Genomic DNA, 20,336 nt, shown 5'->3' with positions numbered 1-20,336 from the left:
TCAGTTTGAAAGACATGGATTTAGACTACTCCAAAACTATGTATTTAATGATAGGAATGAAATTCTGGGAAGGAAACTATGGCAGAAGGGTTACTCAGTGAGAACAAAACCAGCTTGCTACGGCTCTATCAAGACCTTGGGGCGCCTGGGTGGCGCAGTCGGTTAAGCGTCCGACTTCAGCCAGGTCACGATCTCGCGGTCTGTGAGTTCGAGCCCCGCGTCAGGCTCTGGGCTGATGGCTCGGAGCCTGGAGCCTGTTTCCGATTCTGTGTCTCCCTCTCTCTCTGCCCCTCCCCCGTTCATGCTCTGTCTCTCTCTGTCCCAAAAATAAAATAAAAAACGTTGAAAAAAAAAAAAAATTTAAAAAAAAGACCTTAATTCACCTGCATAATGGCCCACAGATATTCTAAAGGACCTATAAAGATCCCTAGGGAACTGATAATAGAGGCAAAACTGCATCTATAAGGGGTAGATCTACAGTCCCACTCCCTTCTAAAATTTCCAAACTTATGTCTTTAGAAGTATCTACCACGTAGCAAGTAAAAACACACCAAGGCTGTGGCAAATACTGAATCGCTCATCAGGCAAAGAGTAGAGCTATACTGCGGGTTGATAAACCTCCAGATCTGTATACTATTACCACCTTCATTCACAATCCAGGAGGCAATTCTTATCAAGGCAACTTTATCACATTTTTGGAGTATGACACTAAAGTCAACTTAAATTTGAGTTTAAACTTGATGTCAACTTGAGTTATTTCAACATGGTTTTCTTTTTAAGCCGCACACCTTCATTTTTAGACAGAAAGTGGCTTCTATTTTTAGCCAAGAAGTACAGGACAGTAACTATCCTCTCACAAGAGGTGGGAGTTATGTTGGGCTACGAGTCAAAATCTAAAGAGGCATCTGATGGAGTTAACTTTTACTCAGTATTTCTTACCTGTTTAAACAGAGTTATGAAGGCCTAATAACTCCACATATAAAAGCCATGCACATAACTAAAAGTAGTCTTTGTAAAAGGTTTGGAGTATATTTGACTTTTTTCTTTATTCCCATTTTAAAAAAATACATTAAATCTGTTTGCCAGCGACAAATCTACACTTCCAGGGAGCACCTGGGTGGCTCAATCAATCAGTTAAGCGTCTGACTCTGGATTTTGGTTCAGGTCATGATCTCACAGTTTGTGGCTTCGAGCCCGTGTCAGGCTCTGTACTGGCAGTGTGGAGCCTGCTTGGTATTTTCTCTCTCTCTCTCTCTCTCTCTCTCTCTCTGTCCTTCCCCTCCTCATGCTCTCTCACTCTCAAAATAAATAAACTTAAAAAAAAAAAGACAAATCTACACTTCCAGGAGCTGAGACTACACTGAAGATATCTTCTTTAGTTCTATGCTTTCTGTCATTGAAAGCTACTAGGCAGGTTCTTTTTCTTAAAACCTTCAATTATACATTCTTGACACTTTCTACTTCCTCTCTGTCTTCGTCTAGAAAGAACTAGAACAACTGGATTGGATTTCTTGTTAATTAATCATCCAGGTATCTCTTAGAAAGTTCGCAAGATATTCTTCCTTCAACCACAATGGAGCTATAAAAAGAAGTGTTTTTAATTTCCAACTCACTTATTCTGTTACTGTCATGATCATCCTGATTCAGAGATTTTCATCATGATTCAGAGATTTTCTATAAACTGCATCAAATAACCCAGGATTTTACAAAAAAAACAAAAACAGAAAGATGTGAGCATGTGCAGTCAGAGGGCAAGTGAGAAGCAGAGCAAAGTTTAGCGCAGTGTGGCCCTCATGGATTCTGACTCAGGGCCAAGTCCAGAGGCCACAGAAACAGAAGCACACATATTAACTATGAAGGAACACTGACAGGGTAGCCCACAGGCCTGAGTCAGCCTAGTATGGGGGCTTCAGGGAGCCATGGGACCATCAAATACATGAGTTTCCCCAAACAGAACCAAATTCCCAGGCCCGATGAGACCAGTAGTGGATTGTAGTAAAAAATTACAACAATTGTGCTAAACCAACCTCATCGCCGGCAGCATTAATGAACATACCACTCTCAGGCATACCTAAGTAACTGTTTGTAGAGCCACAAAAACATTTATATGCTTTGATGTGGTCAACACACTAAAATATGGGGAAAGGAACGCATAGAAATTTGTTTACTGCCAAGGATAAATGCAGATATCTGCGTTTAGGTTGAAATACACTTACAAGCACAGGCTGGGGCTGCTTAGATTGACAGCTGTTTTGGGAGGAAACGCCCCCCCCCCCCCCCCCCGGGAATTGGAGATGAGCTAACGTCACCTTCCAGGCCTTGGGCAGGAACAGGGTGAATGGTAGGAACACACACTGCAGCCGGCAGACCTGGACCTGAACCCTAGTTCTCCATTCTACAGCCTGTGGCCTGTTACTCAAATTCCTTAAGCTCAGCCTCCTTACCTGTAGACTGAAAATACCATATTTCCTTGATTCCAACATGTACTTTCTGCCCCCTTTCCCCAACACACACGCATTGTAACTTTTCTGAAATTGGCATGACTACTGGACTTGACATCTACATTCAACGTGATGGCATTTTCTTTCCTCTTTTTCCCCTGAAAAGCTGGAATTTAATTGATGGTATATTTAGCCCTTAACAGTGTCTTCAAATCAAGGAAATACAACAGTAATGCTGGCCTTAGTGTGGGGAAGATTGAGTGACATATTTAAGGCACTTTGGCACACTGCCTTCAAATATAATAACTGTCCAAAAATGGCACATGTTAATATTGCTATTTGTGGAAGCCTGGGTGGCTCAGTGGGTTCAACATCTGACTTTGGCTCAGGTCATGATCTCGCAGTTCAAGCCCCGCATTGGGCTGTCTGTGGTAAGTGCTGAGCCTGCTTCGGATCCGCTATGTCCCCATCTCTCTGCCCCTTCCCCGCTCATATGGGTGCGTGCGCGCCCTCTCTCTCTCTCTCTCTCTCTCTCTCAAAAATAAACACTTTAAAAGATATATTGCTGTTTTTAAGATCTAATGCATTCCTAGGATACATTATCAGAAGAGCAGTATCCAGGAAAGCAGCCGATAATCCCAGCCTGCTAGTCAGCCTACAGTTGGCAGTACTACATTCAATTTGAGGACCACAGAACAAGGGTAAACCACAGACATTCAGAGAATAGGGACAAGTGTGGAGAAGAGTCTGAAAAACATGGTATGAGAAATAGTCGAAAGAATCTAAAGTTTTTAGGCTGAACAAAAATGAGAAGCCTTTCAAACCTATCAAGCCCAGTGGATGTAAGTAGATGTTTCCTCCGTGGTTCCAGGGAATGGAGCTGGCACACGAGGATGGTTATTCTAGAGAGGACTTTGTCATGTCAGCATACAGGAGGACTTCATAACACTTTGGGCTCTCTAGGACGGAAGGGGCTTGGGAAACGGAAAGCTTCCTAAAATAGGAAGTGCACCATCAGCACCTAGATGGCACCACATCAGCACTCTCCAGAAAAGCCTCCTTCATGCTCTTAACGGCTACACCCTGTGTCCACGTCAACTCTAGAATCCTATACCTCGGTCTTCCTCCTCGAGACCTAGGCCAGACCTCTGGGGACCACTCAGAGCAGCAACGGCCTCCAAGGGCACGGGCTCCAGCTAGCTCCAGGGAAAAGCTAGCACAAAAGTGGCAAAAAGTTAAAGGAGAAGGTGCATTCACCGGGGTGCCTGGTATCGTAACAATCCACACGGGAGGTGAAGACTCAGTGTGGATAAAGAAGGCTGGCAAATCCAGACTCAGATGGCAAGAGGTAGGGCCCCAGGGTCTAGCCCTCAGAGTAGCCCTCAGAGTAGGCACTCCACAACTCCTGAGACCAGATAACACCCGCACCTCACCTACCACATGTAGAATGTTCTAGTTAGGGCTTAATGAATCCATTTAAGACTCCAGTGACAGGCCCTTACTGCCCCAGTTACACATTTTTTTTCTTAAATTAACCTTCTATCCATGCTTTAAGGAAAACTCCATGAAAAACTACCATAATTTCACATTGAAACAGAATGTTCTGTATCTTCTTATCAGCATTTACTTGAATACTGGTATTAAGTTTACTGTGAACTTTGTGATTCAACCCCACTGTCAAAGTCATAATCATTTTATCTAAAGCTCTCTGAGCAAAGGTGTGGGTAGCAGCCTTACCCAACACACAAGCAAGTACCATGCTTACATCAGGCAGTCAGTGAATTTTACCAAGTGAAAATGAATGGCACAGGAGCCAAATGAGACCAACCTTCAGTCTGCTTCCCAAGATGATGCTACTTTGGGTCTGAGAGAAGCCACAGGCTATGGCTTTTTGGTTTTTTACCTCAGCCCTCAGGTAATCAAAGTGTACCTGCACACCCTTGATCCAAAGACATCTATAATCTGTAAAGTCAGATATAGTTAGGAATCTATAGGACGTGAGATCAAAATTCTCTCTTCTACTGTCTGGAGCAATCATCACGTGTCAGGTGCCAGGAGTTTAGGAGCACAAAGGTCAACAGCTCTCTGACAGAGGCTCACGGTCTAGGGGAGGAGACAGACTTTTAAGAACTAATTCTCAGAGTGTGAAGGGTAGTGTGGTGGGAGCCTAGAGGAGGAAGTGCTCGATCTGGGGACTGGGGAAAGTAACTGCCGGGAAGGTACAGTGGAAAGGAATCTTGAAGAACCGCTTCGGAGTTCACTGTGCGTACTTACTGGGAAAGAAGGCACATTCCAGGAAAAAGGAATGGTTGCAGTGTGTTAGACTATGTAATCTAAAAGAACAATGGAAAAGGAACCCCGCATGTTTGAGCAAGAGAATGATAGTTATCTTCCGATATCAGGAGAACTGTCTGATTAGGTGTCTGCTTCTCCATGTAGAAGGTACTATGAAAATCGGAGCAGGGGGCACTAGGATAGTACACACTGCACTTTAATATATATAAGAACTTTGTAAAAAAAAAAAGAACGATTAACAAGGAAACTGGTTGCCTTGAGCAGACGAGTTTACACCATAATTATATCATTTTGGAGTCAGTTTGGGTTCTAATTTGAGTTTAGCTCATGGGAAATGCTTAATAAACAGTTGCTATACACATTATGAGACAATACACTCACCTTTACACTGAGTTCCAACACCACACCAAGTTGTCATCGATGGCAATGTCTCATGTATGGGGTAGGAAGGTGGACTAGAGAACATTCAAGGTGCCTCCCGGCCTGAAGCTCTCCTGGATTATCTCTGCCCATTTCTGATCTGGCATTATTCCCTGGCATTATTCGCCAGGAAAGATGCTACAGAAATGCCCATTGAAAACCTGCTACCTAAATGTTAGCTATCGTTACTATTATTTATTTACAGAGAGAGAGAAAGAGAGCACACATTTGTGTGCATGCAGGGGAGGGGCAGAGGGAGAAAGAATCCCAAGCAGGCTCCACGCTGTCAGGATAGAGCCCAACGCAGGGATCAATCTCACAATCCACAAGATCATGACCTGAGCCGAAATCAAGAGTTGGACACTCAACTGACTGAGCCTCCCGGGCGCCCCCATTACTATTCTTATTGTACTTTCTTCTGATATTATTTTTCTACTAACTTTATCAGCTCTGGTTTTCTTTCATCCCTGTGTATATCTGTATGTGTGTTTAATGATATGCAAATATTCTTGCAAGCCAACTCAAATCCTTAGGAGGGCATAGATGTAGTCATTAAAAAACAAAGGAAAATAGGGGCACCTGGGTGGCTCAGTCGGCTAAGCATCCAACTTCAGGTCATGATCTCACAGTTTGTGAGTTCGAGCCCTGCATCAAGCTCTGTGCTGACAGCTCGCAGCCTGGAGCCTACTTCGGATTCTGTCTCTCTCTCTCTCTCTCTATCACTGTCACCACCCCTCATGCTCTATCAAAAATGGGTAAACATAAACAAGTTTTTTTTTAAAGCAAAGGAAAATAACTTTCTACAATTTATTATAAATGACACTAATAACAATAGCTAACATCACTTAACACCTATGAAGGATCAAACTACAGTAGGCCTTTTAATTTTTTTTTTTTTCAACGTTTTTAATTTATTTTTGGGACAGAGAGAGACAGAGCATGAACGGGGGAGGGGCAGAGAGAGAGGGAGACACAGAATCGGAAACAGGCTCCAGGCTCCGAGCCATCAGCCCAGAGCCCGACGCGGGGCTCGAACTCATGGACCGCGAGATCGTGACCTGGCTGAAGTCGGACGCTTAACCGACTGCGCCACCCAGGCGCCCCCAGTAGGCCTTTTATATGCATTATTTTAGTTAATTCTCATAAGAACCCTACAAGGGAAGTATTTATGTTTTAACCCATATTTTATAGATTAAAAAAAATAAGTCTTAGTGAGTCAAGTGATTCACTCAAGGCCCCAACTATTACCTAGTATAACCTCACAATTTTGCAACACAGTCGACAACAATCTCATATTAACGGCTATATACTCCCACATAGTTTTTAAATCTGATTACGGAAGATTTTAATTTGAATCTGAATATAGGGAAAGAAAACACAAATAAGCCACTTAATCTAATAAACAGGTAACAACACTGAGTTCATTTTATCTCAATCTCATGCCTCAGGACACTATTAAGAAGAAAGGGCTGGGGCGCCTGGGTGGCTCGGTCGGTTAAGCATCCAACTTCGGCTCATGTCATGATCTCATGGTCCGTGATTTCAAGCCCCGCGTCGGGCTCTGTGCTGACAGCTCAGAGCCTGGAGCCTGTTTCAGATTCTGTGTCTCCCTCTCTCTCTGCCCCTCCCCTGTTCATGCTCTGTCTCTCTGTCTCAAAAATAAATAAACATTTAAAAAAAAAAAAAAAGAAGAAGAAGAAGAAGAAAGGGCCCACACAGCGGCCAGGTCACATTCACCTAAGCAGTCTTTGAGCATCAAATTAAAATGTCCAGCTTTCTCACACAATGTATGATTCCGTTCACATGAAATATTCTGAGTGGGCAAATCTAGAGAGGCAGAAGGTAGAATATGGGTTACCTAGGGTTGGGGGAGGAAAAAATGGGAGCAAGGGAAGGAGTACGAGGCCTCTTCTTGGAGTGACGAAAATGTTCTAAAATTACATTACAGTGATGGTCACACAACTCTGTAAATACGCTAAAAATCATTGGGCTGTACACTTTAAAGGGGTTAACTTTGTGATATATAAATGTCAAGAAAGCTATTAGAAACTACTTTTCCAGGGCTCAGTATCAAGTGATCTCTAGTCATTCCATGTGGCTGCTGTCTTCCAGAATAAACATGAAAACCAGATGTGTAGTAAATAAGCCTTACCCAGGAACAAAATGTTCAACAATGAGGAGAATGAAGACCAAGCCTATGAAGTTGGTGAGTTTTCCTTGGAAGCAGTTAACGGGCCTTCAGCCTCTTTCTCAAATGTCACTAGGTAAGTGCTGAATGGTATTAGCTTTTGATTTTTACCAAACCAGAAATAATGGAAATATTCATTCATCATTACTAAAATGTTTTTAAGTAGACAGAATGGAGTATTAGAAATAGCAATACCTGGGGAGTCAAAAGACCTCAAAGGGCCCAAAGACTCTAACTCAACTGGAACCTTGTGGCCTCTGGGACTCAATCATTCTAGGCTTCAGTATAAAATGAGGAGGAAAGTGTTCTCGAGACACAATGGAAATCCATGAAAGTGTCATTCCTAGACTGATGTTTCAAGTATTTAAGTGAGCTTCCTCCCACATCCCTTATTAAATAAACTCTCTACCTTAAAATTGCATTGGCTATAATCACTGACTAAAACTTTAAACCTGATAGATAAAAATCAAAAGGCAATTTCCTAAAATAATGCATAAACGTAGTGAAATAATTGTTCTCCAAAGTAAAATTATCTCATCCTTTATAAAAATTGATCTTGCCTCATCTAACCTGTCACTCTTAATCTATTTTAATTTTTATTATAAAAACTATAATTTCTTATGAAAGAAAATCTTAGATTTACAAGCTGAGGAAAATTAAAATCATTCTTAAAGCCGCCATTGTAATTAAATAGAATATGGGTGATGTTAACCTGCAATTAAATTTTGGTACATACTGTTCTCATTTTTTTCTCTTCATAAGTAGTTTTCTTTTTTTTCTTCAACTATAATCCTGTTTAAAAATATTAATATGCAGAAAAGTATATATAGAGAAGAAAATACAAACTACCAGAAAGTCTCAACTTCAAAATAATCCCTAAACCTTTATTAACTTAAGGTGACCATCATTCCTGCTATCGCCTTAAGCATAATACAGACAGAGATATGTAGATTTTAAATAGGGCCAAGTACGTGGTGCACAAATGGTTTAATTTTAAGTGTTTTAAATTAAATATCTGTCATCACTACTTGCTATTACACTTTTTTCATACCATTGCAAAATTGTAATAGTTGCATAATGGTCCATCATACAATTTTCTTCTACTGTATGTTTTGAGTACTTCCAACTTTTTATGATAATAAGTAATGTTTCAGTTAGTATTTTTGTACTTAAAATGTTTTATACTCCTACCTGGAAAATTCCAATCTATTACCCTGTTCCTTTTGTGATTTCTCTATTGGTTTTAGAATGAGAAAGTGCTTCCCCCCCATCCAAAGATCCAAATCTTTATTGTTTGATTTCTTTTCTTTCCTTCTTTTCTCTTTAAACATAATTCCTTAATCTATGGGCTATGTTTTCAAATACTGTTAAAGATTCCAAACTTGTGGCACTGGATGGCGCAGTTGGTTAAGCGCCCGATTTCGGCTTAGGTCATGATCTCACGGTTTGTGAGTTCAAGCTCGCGTCGGGCTCTGTGCTGACAGCTCATGCCTGGAGTCTGCTCTGCATTCTGTGTCTCCCTCTCTTTCTGCCTCCCCCTCTCATACTCTGTCTCTCTCTGTCTCTCTCTCTCAAAAATAAATAAACACAAAAAAAAAGATTTTTAAAAAAAGGACTCCAAACTTGTCACACGTCTAAGTTTTAGCAAAAGCTAAAGTAAGCTATTTGCCCAACATTTTCAAATACACACTTACGTTTTTAAAGGAAACACTTGTCTCATATTCTTGGCTTTCCACTAGGCCTCAGAAAGCCTCCAGGACTGACAAAATAACCAGAGCTTTGATTATCAGCAGGAAATCATACTGGGCAGGAATGAGGAGGACACTCATACAGGCCAAATTAAGGTAAACAATCAGAAGATCCAAGTTCCTAGCCTTAGCAGTTTTATTATTTTAGCCTTTAAAAGTCTCAGAAGTTCCAAGATGAGCTTAAGTATGTAGTCAAAAGACAATGTTCAATGCTGTGGGCTGACTCTCTATGGTCATGACTCTCCGTGGTCGCCATTGGTCTCGTTTACCGACCATGGGCAAACTCTGTGTGTTGCCATTGGTCACCAGCAGAACAATGCTGGTGAGAAAACAGTACAAGCCCACCTCCCACCCAGTAGAGTAAGAACACAAAGGACATGCCTTACCGGTTGACAGTGAGTCAACAGAAGCATCTCTGAGTGTGAAGAGTGACACAGGTATCAGTGCTCACCTGTTTGTTTCTCATTAATAACAAATATTGGATTATAGCTCCCCAGAACATGAACTTCTCGTACTAAATTTTCTTCCCACCAGAGCACTTCTCTGAGGCACAGCACTGTTAATGCTGCTATCCGCTATGACTTGGGATAAATGACAGAATCTTCCTGGGACAGTTTCCTCAACTATAAAATGAGGATAAGGGCAACTGGCCTCTTGGGGTTGTTGTGAGAAACAGAGAAGAGGCTCAGGACAGGGACTGCCCTTAGGGAATGGTTTTGGTATTAGTTGTTGTTATTACTGTATTATTATTACCACCACTACCTCTACCGTTCCTGCTAGGACTATTATTTCCACTCTACCTCCGGAAATGCCAGACTGTAGGAGTGCCTGAGTGGCTCAGTCAGTAAAGCATCCGACTTTGGCTCAGGTCATGATCTCACGGTCCATGAGTTCGAGCCCCGCGTCCAGCTCTGTGCTGACAGCTCGGAGCCTGGAGCCTGCTTTAGACTTTGTCTCTCTCTCTGTCTCTCTCTCTGTCTCTCTCTCTGTCTCTCTCTCTCTCTGTCTCTCTCTCTCTCTGTCTCTCTCTCTCTCTGTCTCTCTCTCTCTCTGTCTCTCTCTCTCTCTGTCTCTCTCTCTCTCTGTCTCTCTCTCTGTCTCTCTCTCTCTCTCTGTCCCTCCCCTGCTCATACTGTCTTTCTCTCTGTCTCAAAAATAAACATTTAAAAGTATATTAAAAAGAAAAAAAAGAAAAGAAGTGCCAGACTGTAAAACTTAAATGGGGTTTTTCCAAAAGAAAGAGGGAACTGGATGGAGAGGATTGTGGTCAGTCAGATCAGCCTCGGGAGTAAAATCCGCCCAGGAAGTCAGTTTTCCTGTCACTATTAAATACTGAATGTCTGGGGTGGGTGGCACCACAGTCCTCCCCACTTTCTGATACACAAGCACGGGACTTCTGTGCATCGCCACCGTCAGTGAGCAGGGCTGAGCCAGAACCTGGGGGTTAGGCACAAGAAAGACCATGAATCCAAGGCCAGAAACCACAGAATAACACCTCCCCAAAGGGGCACCGAAAAGATCCCAACTAGGGGTGGGAATGAGAGCCACCTGGGCCATGAATAGATTTATCAAGGTTCAGCAGTCAGAAAACCAACCGACTCTTGATATCACAGTTACTTCTATGTATTCATTTCTTTCCTCTGAGTGCCTATCTTCTACCGCCAGTCAGTTTTCCCAGTGTGTGGGCCAGTTCATACTGAAATGGTTTGCCTGAGGATTTGTCTCCAACCTCGAAGCTCTGAATCGTTTTAAAAGAAAATAAGGATCACACGCTTATGCATTATCAGCTAGGTTCACAAGCCATCTGAGATTTATGAGACATCTAGAGTACTTTGAATTCCAACAAGAAAGCAGTTTGATATAAATTAATCAGCTCAAAGCTTCACTTAAAATTAGATGGTATGGAATGAGAAAAATACCCGTCTCTACTTGATTCTAGGCAAAAGGCAGAGTTGTAACAAAACCAAACTAGTCCAGCAAGATGAGAACAAGAATTACAATGCAAGTTTCAAACCTAGAATCAGGAATAAGATTTGCTTACTTTATCCTCAAATTACAGATTTCGAACACCCTACTGTATGTATGGTCTTTTTTTTCTCCCCATGTTTGAAGGAAACGTAATGAATATTCTTTGGGAAAACCCTAAAATCTGGCCTTCAGGGAGTTTCTCCTATACTTTGCTACATTTGTTTATTTGTGTTTCTACTCAGTGGTATTTTGTTTGGGTATCTTCTCTAGAGGAAAGACTGTGAAGCACTTGGGAACACAGAAATTGAGATCGACCAGACACAAATGAGTTTCCTGTGAGCTTTTGAAGACTTTTATCTATGCCGACTAAACACAAGTAAGTAATCAGTGAGCAAAATGTTCTTAACATTGTTCTTGAAAAATCACTGGGCAGCAATAATCATGCTGACAAAAGTCCTCCTTTAAATTTTAAATTAAGAGCATTTAATTATTAATAACAGTATAATAAAGAGTACGTATATGCAGTAAGAGTGTATATTAAGCAAGTTACAGCAATCTTTGCCTTTTTGTCTTGTTTTGTTTTGAAAGCTAAAATGACCCAGTGGATTTGCTGTTAAGAAAAGACCTGCAGAGGCAGGGGCAATCATTAGCTGTACAATTGTATCTTGAAGGTATAAAGTACAATCAAATTTGTGATCCTGAAATGGCATGCAGTCATAACTTTATAACTTCAGCCTCAGCAGATATGGAAACTGTGATCCTCAAGGAAGTAGCGTCCTTAAAATTTAGCATGTCACCGCAAAGATTTTTTCAAAGTTCTTTTTTCTGTCTCTCTTCTCCCTCAATTTTATTTTTTTGAACAGAGGAGAACAGGGAAGAACAGATCCCTTCCAATACACTGTATTTCCCAGCGGCGGGGGGGAAGAGCAGAAGAAAAGGGCAATAACAGAGGCATATTAGCATTATCTTAAAACACTCGCACATTACTTCCAACCAAAGCACACTTAAAGTAACATAAACACAAGAATATTTTATAGAGTGTTACAAACTGTAAAACATCATCCAATTTACTCGTGCAGAACAATTTCTTGCTGGATTGCTTTGGTGACAAATTAATTAAGGTAAAACTGCTCTCTAGGTCTTTAAGTTAATGAAATTAAAGAAGATACTCTCTTGGTACTTACGTACTGAATTTCGTGTTATTACTATTAGCAATACAAGGCACGCTCCATTTTTGCCATCAGATTTACTCCAGAAGGAGTCTCAGACTGTGAGGAATTGCTCGAGAATGAAAACAGTGACAACTATGCACCTGTACACGGTTCCCACATCAATAGTTATGTGGGTATTTTAGGAGGCATTCTAGAAAAACGTCAGACTCTTCAAAGACAAAATGAAAACGGCATTCTGGTTCATTGTAACTCTAAGTAGGCCCAAGGGAAAACTGGGCACCAGGCAATTTTGCACAACGGTGTGAGGCACGACATCGCTAGCTGGAGGGTAGCACAAGGCCACCGCATGTTCAAAAACAGTACAATCAGCCATGTATAAAAATCACACTTATGCCTAGAAGACTTAACAGGAGGGCAGAAAGAAAGGAATTCGGAAAAAGGAACTAAAAATGCTTACAAACAAGTCCAAATCTCCGGACTACAAATCCACCACATAAATGCCATTTCATTCTAGCTCCCATGTGTATGTAATATTGCCAAACAACGCATATGTGATAAGGAGAATCATAACCTCCAAACCTCCACGAACTCACATCATTTTCTACAAGAACACAGCGATGGCACAAATGCTATGCTGTCATGTCATCGCCCGCAGTCAGCAGAGAGAAAGTCTGACACATGCAGCAGAAAAGTTCAAAATGTTATTTACTAACCTGGTGCCCCTGTGAAAGCAGTCCCTCCATACTGCTTTAAAGAAAGAATCTTTACTATGAAACTAATCTCCAAAGCAGCTGATCCAGCCCAGAGGGGAGGACTCGGACTACCCAGGGAATCCACAAACACAAGGAAAGCAGTTTGTTCGGAACTTGGCAACTTAAGTCATAGCCAAGCCCACAAAGCACTTTAGCCTATAAGCTTTAGTAATGAACTTGAAACCACTCCCCATATGTTAAATAGACACTGGGCAGCTGTGAGAAATAAAAACCACGTACACCATGAGCAAAGACTTCAGGCTTCAATTTTGAACTTGCTGCCTAAGAAAACCATAACACACAAACTTAAACAAAGAGAACCCTTACTCCCTTCTCTCTCAGACGCTGTAGTAAAGTGACTCATTCATTTTAAACAGGAGGAATGCGATCCGCTCCCCATTAGGGTCATGAGATGAAGTTCAATGGTGGTGACAGTGTAACATACAGCACTGCAATTTCACTTTGCATAAGAGGGACACATGAAGGGACCATTGCTGAGCATCAAAGTTACATACCGTTTTCAAATTTTGAGGGGTAGCGTTAAATAAGCCTAATATCTCATTAATCACTAAAGTCTAAAAATCAACTTATGTTCGAGAGGAGTATGTGTTAAAAAAACCTTCTAATTTTTTAGTATAGTTAACATACAATGTCACATGAGTTTGAGGTGACCAGCACAGTGAGTGATTCAGTATTTCTGTATATTATGCTACGCTCGCCTCAAATGTAGCTACCCTCTGAGGATCATTCTAACTTATGACTCCCTCTTGGTGTCTGTAAATCTGAAAATCACTCATAATTCAGTTTTACCATCTATATTTAGGTTATGTTTACAAGATAAAAGATTTTTTGGTCGTATTATAGTTCTTTACAGTTTAAAATGGAACTGAATAGGACTCGCTATGGTTTCAAATGAAGAAATGTGAACTCATTTCTCATTCTAGAAAAGTACAATTGATAATTTCCTAAAGGCATTTCTATCTCCAAACAGTCCATAAAGTTCCAGTATATTGCTGAAGAAATAATGAAAATCCATCCTCTGCTTTTTAACACGACGTGTTCACAGTACCGTATACATAGTTTACCCCTAGTTTTCAACTCCAAGAACAGTGTCAGTTGTAATGGCTTACTTCACGTCTTCACCTTGATTTAAAAAAAAAAAAAAAAAAAAAGATCTATTTCACGGTCAAGATTCTCTAATTCTATTGTTTCTTCTAAGACATAACATCGGACCAAATATTCCAAGGAACACTGGATTCATTTCCTGCCAAACAGATTTATATAGGTATTGCTGGTAAAATCAAGTTTCTCAAAACCGGTGCAACAGAAGACGTTAGCACATAAGCACAAGATCAGGCATGAAAAACCTGGAGACCCCCAGAGACCTCACACGTGCCCCACCTGCTTCCCCCACCCACTCCCAGGTGAGCTCAATGGTTTCTCCTGGGGTCACTTTAGAATGAGGGGATCAAGACAATCACCTCCATGAGAAAACTGGCCTCTAGATATGCGGCCCTTGCCTTAAGAAGGAGCCAGAACCCCACCTGGTGGCAAAACCAAGAAAAGGCTGGAACAATTAAGTTTCAGGGGAAATACAAGTTTGATGCTGGAAGAAAACACAATAAAAGCAGAAGACGATCTGTTATAAGGGTGCATTAATGTCACATACAATATAAGTGTGTGGTGAGGTTCAAGGAAAGTTTGTCCCCCCTACAAGAGCAGAATATTTCTTGAAGATATGAAAATACTCATGCAAAAAAGAAAAAAAGTGATTACACTCAAAACCATCTCTTCGGTAGTTCTGGTTTGCAAATATATACAATGATTTACATTCCCAGAAAAATCCTCTGATAAATAATGCTGATCCCTCCTTTACCCAAAAATCTGCAAGTAAAATGCCAGTCAACATAATCTCTGAAATGGAATAAATATGGATAAACCCCCAACTTAACCAGCTAAGTACTGGTGGGACAGTGTCCATCACTGTATTAAAAGGCTGTATCCCTAAGATTTTTCCTGTCAAAAGTATTTCCTTTTGTCTCACACAAATTATTTCTGCCAAAAATCCATGTACAATATCAACCTCAATGGAGATGAAGAATAAATACTTGGTTTCAAATTGCACTAGAGTTTGAGGAGGGCACCTTTTGGGATGAGCACTGGGTGTTGTATGGAAACCAATTTGACAGTAAATTTCATATATTAAAAAATAAAAAAAAATAAAAAAAATAAAAAAAAACAAATTGCACTAGAGTAAAAACCCAGAAAAAACAGTATAGTAGGATGTGACTTTTTTTAATTTTTTATTTTATTTTAGAGAGAGAGAAAGTGCATGAGCAAGGGAGAGGAGGAGAAGAAGAGGAAGAGAGAGAACCTCGATGCCACGACCCCTGGGATCATGACCTGAGCCAAAATCAAGGGTAGGACACTCAACCAACTGAGCCACCCAGGCACCCCAAGCAGGATGTGACTTCTTAATAAGCCCAAGCCACATCACTGAAACTAAAGCTAATAGCTAATATTTAAGTTCTTGCTATAAGGTAGGCATGGTTCTAAACTGCTCTACAAGTATTAACTCATTTAAATCTCACCACTGTTTTTTTTTTCCCCCACCACTATCTTATAATACCAGCCTTACAGATGAGAAAACCAAGGCACCTAAAGGGTAAGTACCTTGCCCTTGGTGGAGCTGGGATTAGAATCCAAGCAGTCTGGCTCTGAAGTAAATGTTCCTAACCACGTACTTTAATCATTCTGTCCTTCTAGGTACATACCACTTGGGAAACCCTGCCAGACTCTGGTCAGACACAAGGGAGGGGGAGTTGGGAGAGGAGAAATGCTCTGTAGACAGTCCTCATGATGGTGTAGACCGGGCAAGGCTTTGCAGGGAAGCAGCCACAGAGCTGAAAACAGAAGGCCACATGGCAGGTAAGGGATCCCGAGGCAGAGAGCACCCATTCAGCCTTCCAAAGAAAAGGGGGAAATAGTGAACAGGCCATTGAAGGGACCACAGGGAGCAGAAGAAAATGCTGCAAGGGAGGCCCGAGCCCTCTGATGTCATATCACAGAGGCTAAGAGACATCAAGAGAGTTTAAACCAGAGGGCGCCTGGGTGGTTCAGTCCATCAAGCTTTGACTTCATCTCAGGTAATGATCTCGCTGGTCTTGAGTTCAAGCCCTACAACAGGCTCTCTGCTGCCCCACGTTGGGCTCTCTGCTTTCAGTGTGGAGCCCACCTTGGAACCTCTGTCTCCCTCTCTCTGCCCCTCCTCTGGACCCATGTGTTTGGACGTGCACTCTCTCTCTCAAAATAAACAAATATATAAACATTAAAAAAAATTCTTAGGAAAAAAAGAGAGAGAAAGAGAGAGAGTTTCAATGGTAAAATGACCAGATGTGTGCACTGGAAAAATAAAGTAAGGATCGAGGCCTTTTGGAGTGGGTGGGTGGGGTAGAAATTAAGACATTCCAAGTAGAAGGAAGGGCAGACCAGTGCTTTCAAATGTAAAAGTTTACACTTTCCCAAGCTTCCCCAAGGACGCTGGGGCAGTAACACAGGCAGCAGTGGCGCTTGCTAGTTCCCTTGCTCAAGCTGGGTTTGGGGCCTGAGACAGGTGCAGGTTGTTGAGGCCATCTGCAGAGCTGGGAACACGGGAGGAGGAGCAGAGGGGCACGGAAGGGCCCAGGAGTTAGGACTCTGGAGGCCGAGTGGGAGGTCCCTCGGGCCATCCAGGGTGGATGTGCAGGAGATACAGGTCTGGAGCTCCAGTCCCCTGCCTGGATAGAGGTGCACATCTAGTAGGCACTGCAGAGAAAGGATGGCTGCAGCTGGAGGGCAGCAACAGGGGGTCTGCCCCCAAGAGTACCAGCCACAAGAGTAAAGGGGAAAGGATTTGGGGTTTTTTTTTAATTTTTTTTAACGTTTTTATTTATTTTTGAGACAGGGAGAGACAGAGCATGAACAGGGGAGGGTCAGAGAGAGGGAGACACAGAATCCAAAACAGGCTCCAGGCTCTGAGCTGTCAGCACAGAGCCCGACGCAGGGCTCGAACTCACGGACCGCGAGATCATGACCTGAGCCGAAGTTGGCCGCTCAACTGACTGAGCCACCCAGGCACCCCAAGGGTTTTTTTTTAATGTTTATTTTTGAGAGGCAGTGGCGAGGAGGGAAGAGAGAGGGGGACAGAGGATCTGAAGCAGGCTCTATGCTGACAGCAAAAAGTCCAATGTGGGGCTTGAACTCAGGAACCACGAGATCATGACCTGAGCCGAAGTCGGACACTTAACCAACTGAGGCACCCAGGCGCCCCAAGGGTAAAGTCTAAGGCAAGGTGTTTCGGAGATCTCGAACAGAATTCAAAATGTGAGTGGGAGAAAATTTTCATTTTAATTTTTACGAACCTCCAACTGAAATTGAGGGTTTCCTTCTTTTACAAATGCAGGCAACAATCCATGCTAAAAGAAGCCATACTGGTAACTTATCACAAGTAGAAATCAAAAGATATCTACATATCACATTACAGTTATTACAAGTACCTCAAAGTAACATTTCCACCCATCTCTACTTCCAAATGACAGTAGTTCCCAGACCTGCCACTAGTTCTTGGTGTGGAATGCATTAATAAAGGATGTATGTAACAATACCACATATCTTTTGCTCTACAGATAACTGTATATCCTATCATTGGCTTCCTTTGTAATCCCATGCATTTGAATTTTAAGCATTTAAGTTTAGACGTTTGAGTTACGCATTAAACATTATTCTGAAAAGGGATACATTAACTTCACTAGAATGCCAAAGGTGTCCCGTGGGGCGCGCGCGCGCGCACACACACACACACACACACACACACACACACACACACAGAAGTAAAGAACCTCTATCCGATTTAAGGAGGAAAAGAAAAAAACCACAGGAAGATATTTCAAAAAGGAATTCAGAAAAGGGGGGACATGGTATGAGATGACCCAGGATTCAACCCAGGACCTCTGACTTGTGTTCTTTCCTCCACCAACTGCACACCCTAAAAATAGTCATCCCTTCATTTGTGTCAGCAAAGTGCTTTCACATTTATCGGCTCAGTAGCTCGTCACAAAGACCCAGAGTAGGAAAAGTCTACCCCAACTGCCTGAAACTTCAGAGAGGCCGCAGCCCAGGAAGACACCACTCCCGGGCAGGGTGGGCGTGGGGGTGTGGGGAGGACTTGGCATCCACCACCTGCTCTATGGGGCTGCAGCCCTGAGCACAGAAGAGTACATGAGAGTCCATCCCTTGTATCAAATCAGCTAGAACCCGATCCAGAGAGGAAGGAATAGCGAGTACAGAGCTTACTGAGTGCATCCTGCTGCTCTCCAGGCTTCCATCTGCAGGCAAGGGTAACAACTGATTTCCATTCTTTGCTCAAAGCTCTTTCGTTTAGTTCTGATTGGTGATCCAGGGTGAGTTACAAAATTTACAGTATTTCAACTGTTCAATTTTCCTTTGGCTATAACCAGAACAGAAGCCTGTACTTAAGCAATTAGTCTGAAATTAGATAGACAAGCCGAAACAATACCCTCTCTGTTCCCTCCTCGCTGTGCCCACTAACTGGCGTTCATTATTTAATCTGTGACGCGTGTTGCCAGGGCTGCATTAACAACAACATCGCTTTTTGTCTTCACATCCACTCCCTACTCTGCAACATCTGTCGTGGCTCATGTCTATATTTTATTTTCCTTCTTTTACTTTTATAGGGTCATTTTCTTAACAGCCACAAATTGCTTTATAATATATTCTAACCCCCCAAAAGGTACCAACATTTTGTAACTTGGTAATAAGAAGAAACTTAAGGTGTAGGTACAAACACCCTTTTACGTTACTGCAATTTACACAAAATTGTATCATTAATATTTTATGATATATTTAATCTCATGGTTGACTAAATAATCTATCTTTATTTTTTAATAACCTGATCAATTCACAGAATACTTGGCCCCTTCTCATACAATGCATGCATTTCCTTTTTAGAACGTGGCTTTGGGGCACCTGGATGGCTCAGTTGGTTGGGCGTCCGACTGTGGCTCAGGTCATGATCTCACAGTCTGTGAGTTCGAGGCCCTGCGTCAGGCTCTGTGCTGTCAGTTCAGAGCCTGGAGCCTGCCTCGGATTCTGTGTCTCCCTCTCTCTCTGCCCCTCCCCCACTCACGCTCTGTCTCTATCAAAAAATGAATAAACGTTAAAAAAAAATTTTTTTAGAATATGGCTTTATATGACCAATATAGTATGGTCTTCTGAAAAACAAGTTATTTCTTAACATGCATGTTAAAAAAAAATTATTATGGGGAGCCTGGGTGGCTCAGTCAGTTAAGTGTCTGACTTCAGCTCAGGTCATGATCTCGCGGTCCGGGAGTTCGAGCCCCGTGTCGGGTTCTGTGCTGACAGCTCAGAGCCTGGAGCCTCCTTCGGGTTCTGTGTCTCTTCTCTTTGCCCCTCTCCTGCTTGCACTCACTCTCTCTCTCTCTCTCTCTCTCTCTCTCTCTCTCTCAAAAATAAATAACATTAAAAAAACATAAATTATTATGTTTATTAATGGGCATTTAATTTCTAAGTTCCCTATTCTTTCTTTCTTCAATAAGGAGCCATAGTAAAAATGATCACTTGCCTTCTACTCCCATCACCTAAGAACTAGAATGGGAATTCTTGTGAGTAAAAAAGAAAGTTCAAAATTGGTTTCCAGACCCTGGAAAGGAAGAATGGAGCCCTCCTGCTGCTGCTGCCTGTCCATGGCACATGGAGTCAACACAGCCATCCACTGTGAGTGCCCTGGAGGGTAACTCCCTGGCCACCTCCCCTGCAGGGGAAGGAAGGACTGAATCTGGCAGCAACAAGCCCCTGATAGGTTACCTTCTTTCCTAACCACCCAGAAGCACTTCCTGCCTAGCTTGCCCAATCTACAGAAGGATTCCTGTGTGGTGGCACTTCCTGTAGCCTCAAGCCACTTACTTTTGTTCCTACCCTATTTTCTTCGTATTGCTCTCAAACAGCTTCTTCATTAGACATCTTCCACCAGTCCCAATGGCTTATTCAATTTTTCCAACCCCCTAAGTTCTTCCTCCCCTTTGGGTTTGTGCCATTGCCCCCACCTGTAATGCCCTTCCCTTGACGACCAGTAAAAGATTAAAATCCTCCCCAGCTTTTCCTGGGGCAGCCCAAACCCACATCCTCCCCAAAGCCTTCTCAGATCCTCCTGGCTTAGGAAAAAAACATTTTTATTTACTACACCTAGAACAATCAGCAGCAAATGCATTAGGAAACTAGTCATACCTGATGACTTTTCTATTATTGTCTGGTTTGGTTATTTAAATATCCTATGG

At 42.1% G+C, this 20,336-nt stretch overlaps 1 protein-coding gene across 4 annotated transcripts in view; it reads right to left on the bottom strand.

Annotated features, from left to right (window-relative positions):
- Nucleotides 1–20,336, bottom strand: part of PLD1 (phospholipase D1) — a 206,701-nt gene that overhangs the window by 154,951 nt on the left and 31,414 nt on the right. Inside the window, exon 1 of one of the 4 annotated variants that reach the window (XM_060640745.3) lies at nt 12,946–15,082. The exons of the other annotated variants lie outside the window; for them this stretch is intronic. The gene's annotated coding sequence lies outside the window, so the exon portion shown is untranslated. Of the gene's footprint in view, nt 1–12,945; nt 15,083–20,336 lie in introns of those variants that run through there. 4 annotated transcript variants of the gene reach the window in all.

The sequence above is a fragment of the Panthera onca genome, chromosome C2, assembly GCF_046562875.1.
Source record: "Panthera onca isolate mPanOnc1 chromosome C2, mPanOnc1 haplotype 2, whole genome shotgun sequence".
NCBI lineage: Eukaryota > Metazoa > Chordata > Mammalia > Carnivora > Felidae > Panthera > Panthera onca.
The sequence above is the reverse complement of the archived record's forward strand: the minus strand, read 5'-3'. Positions and strand labels throughout refer to the sequence as shown.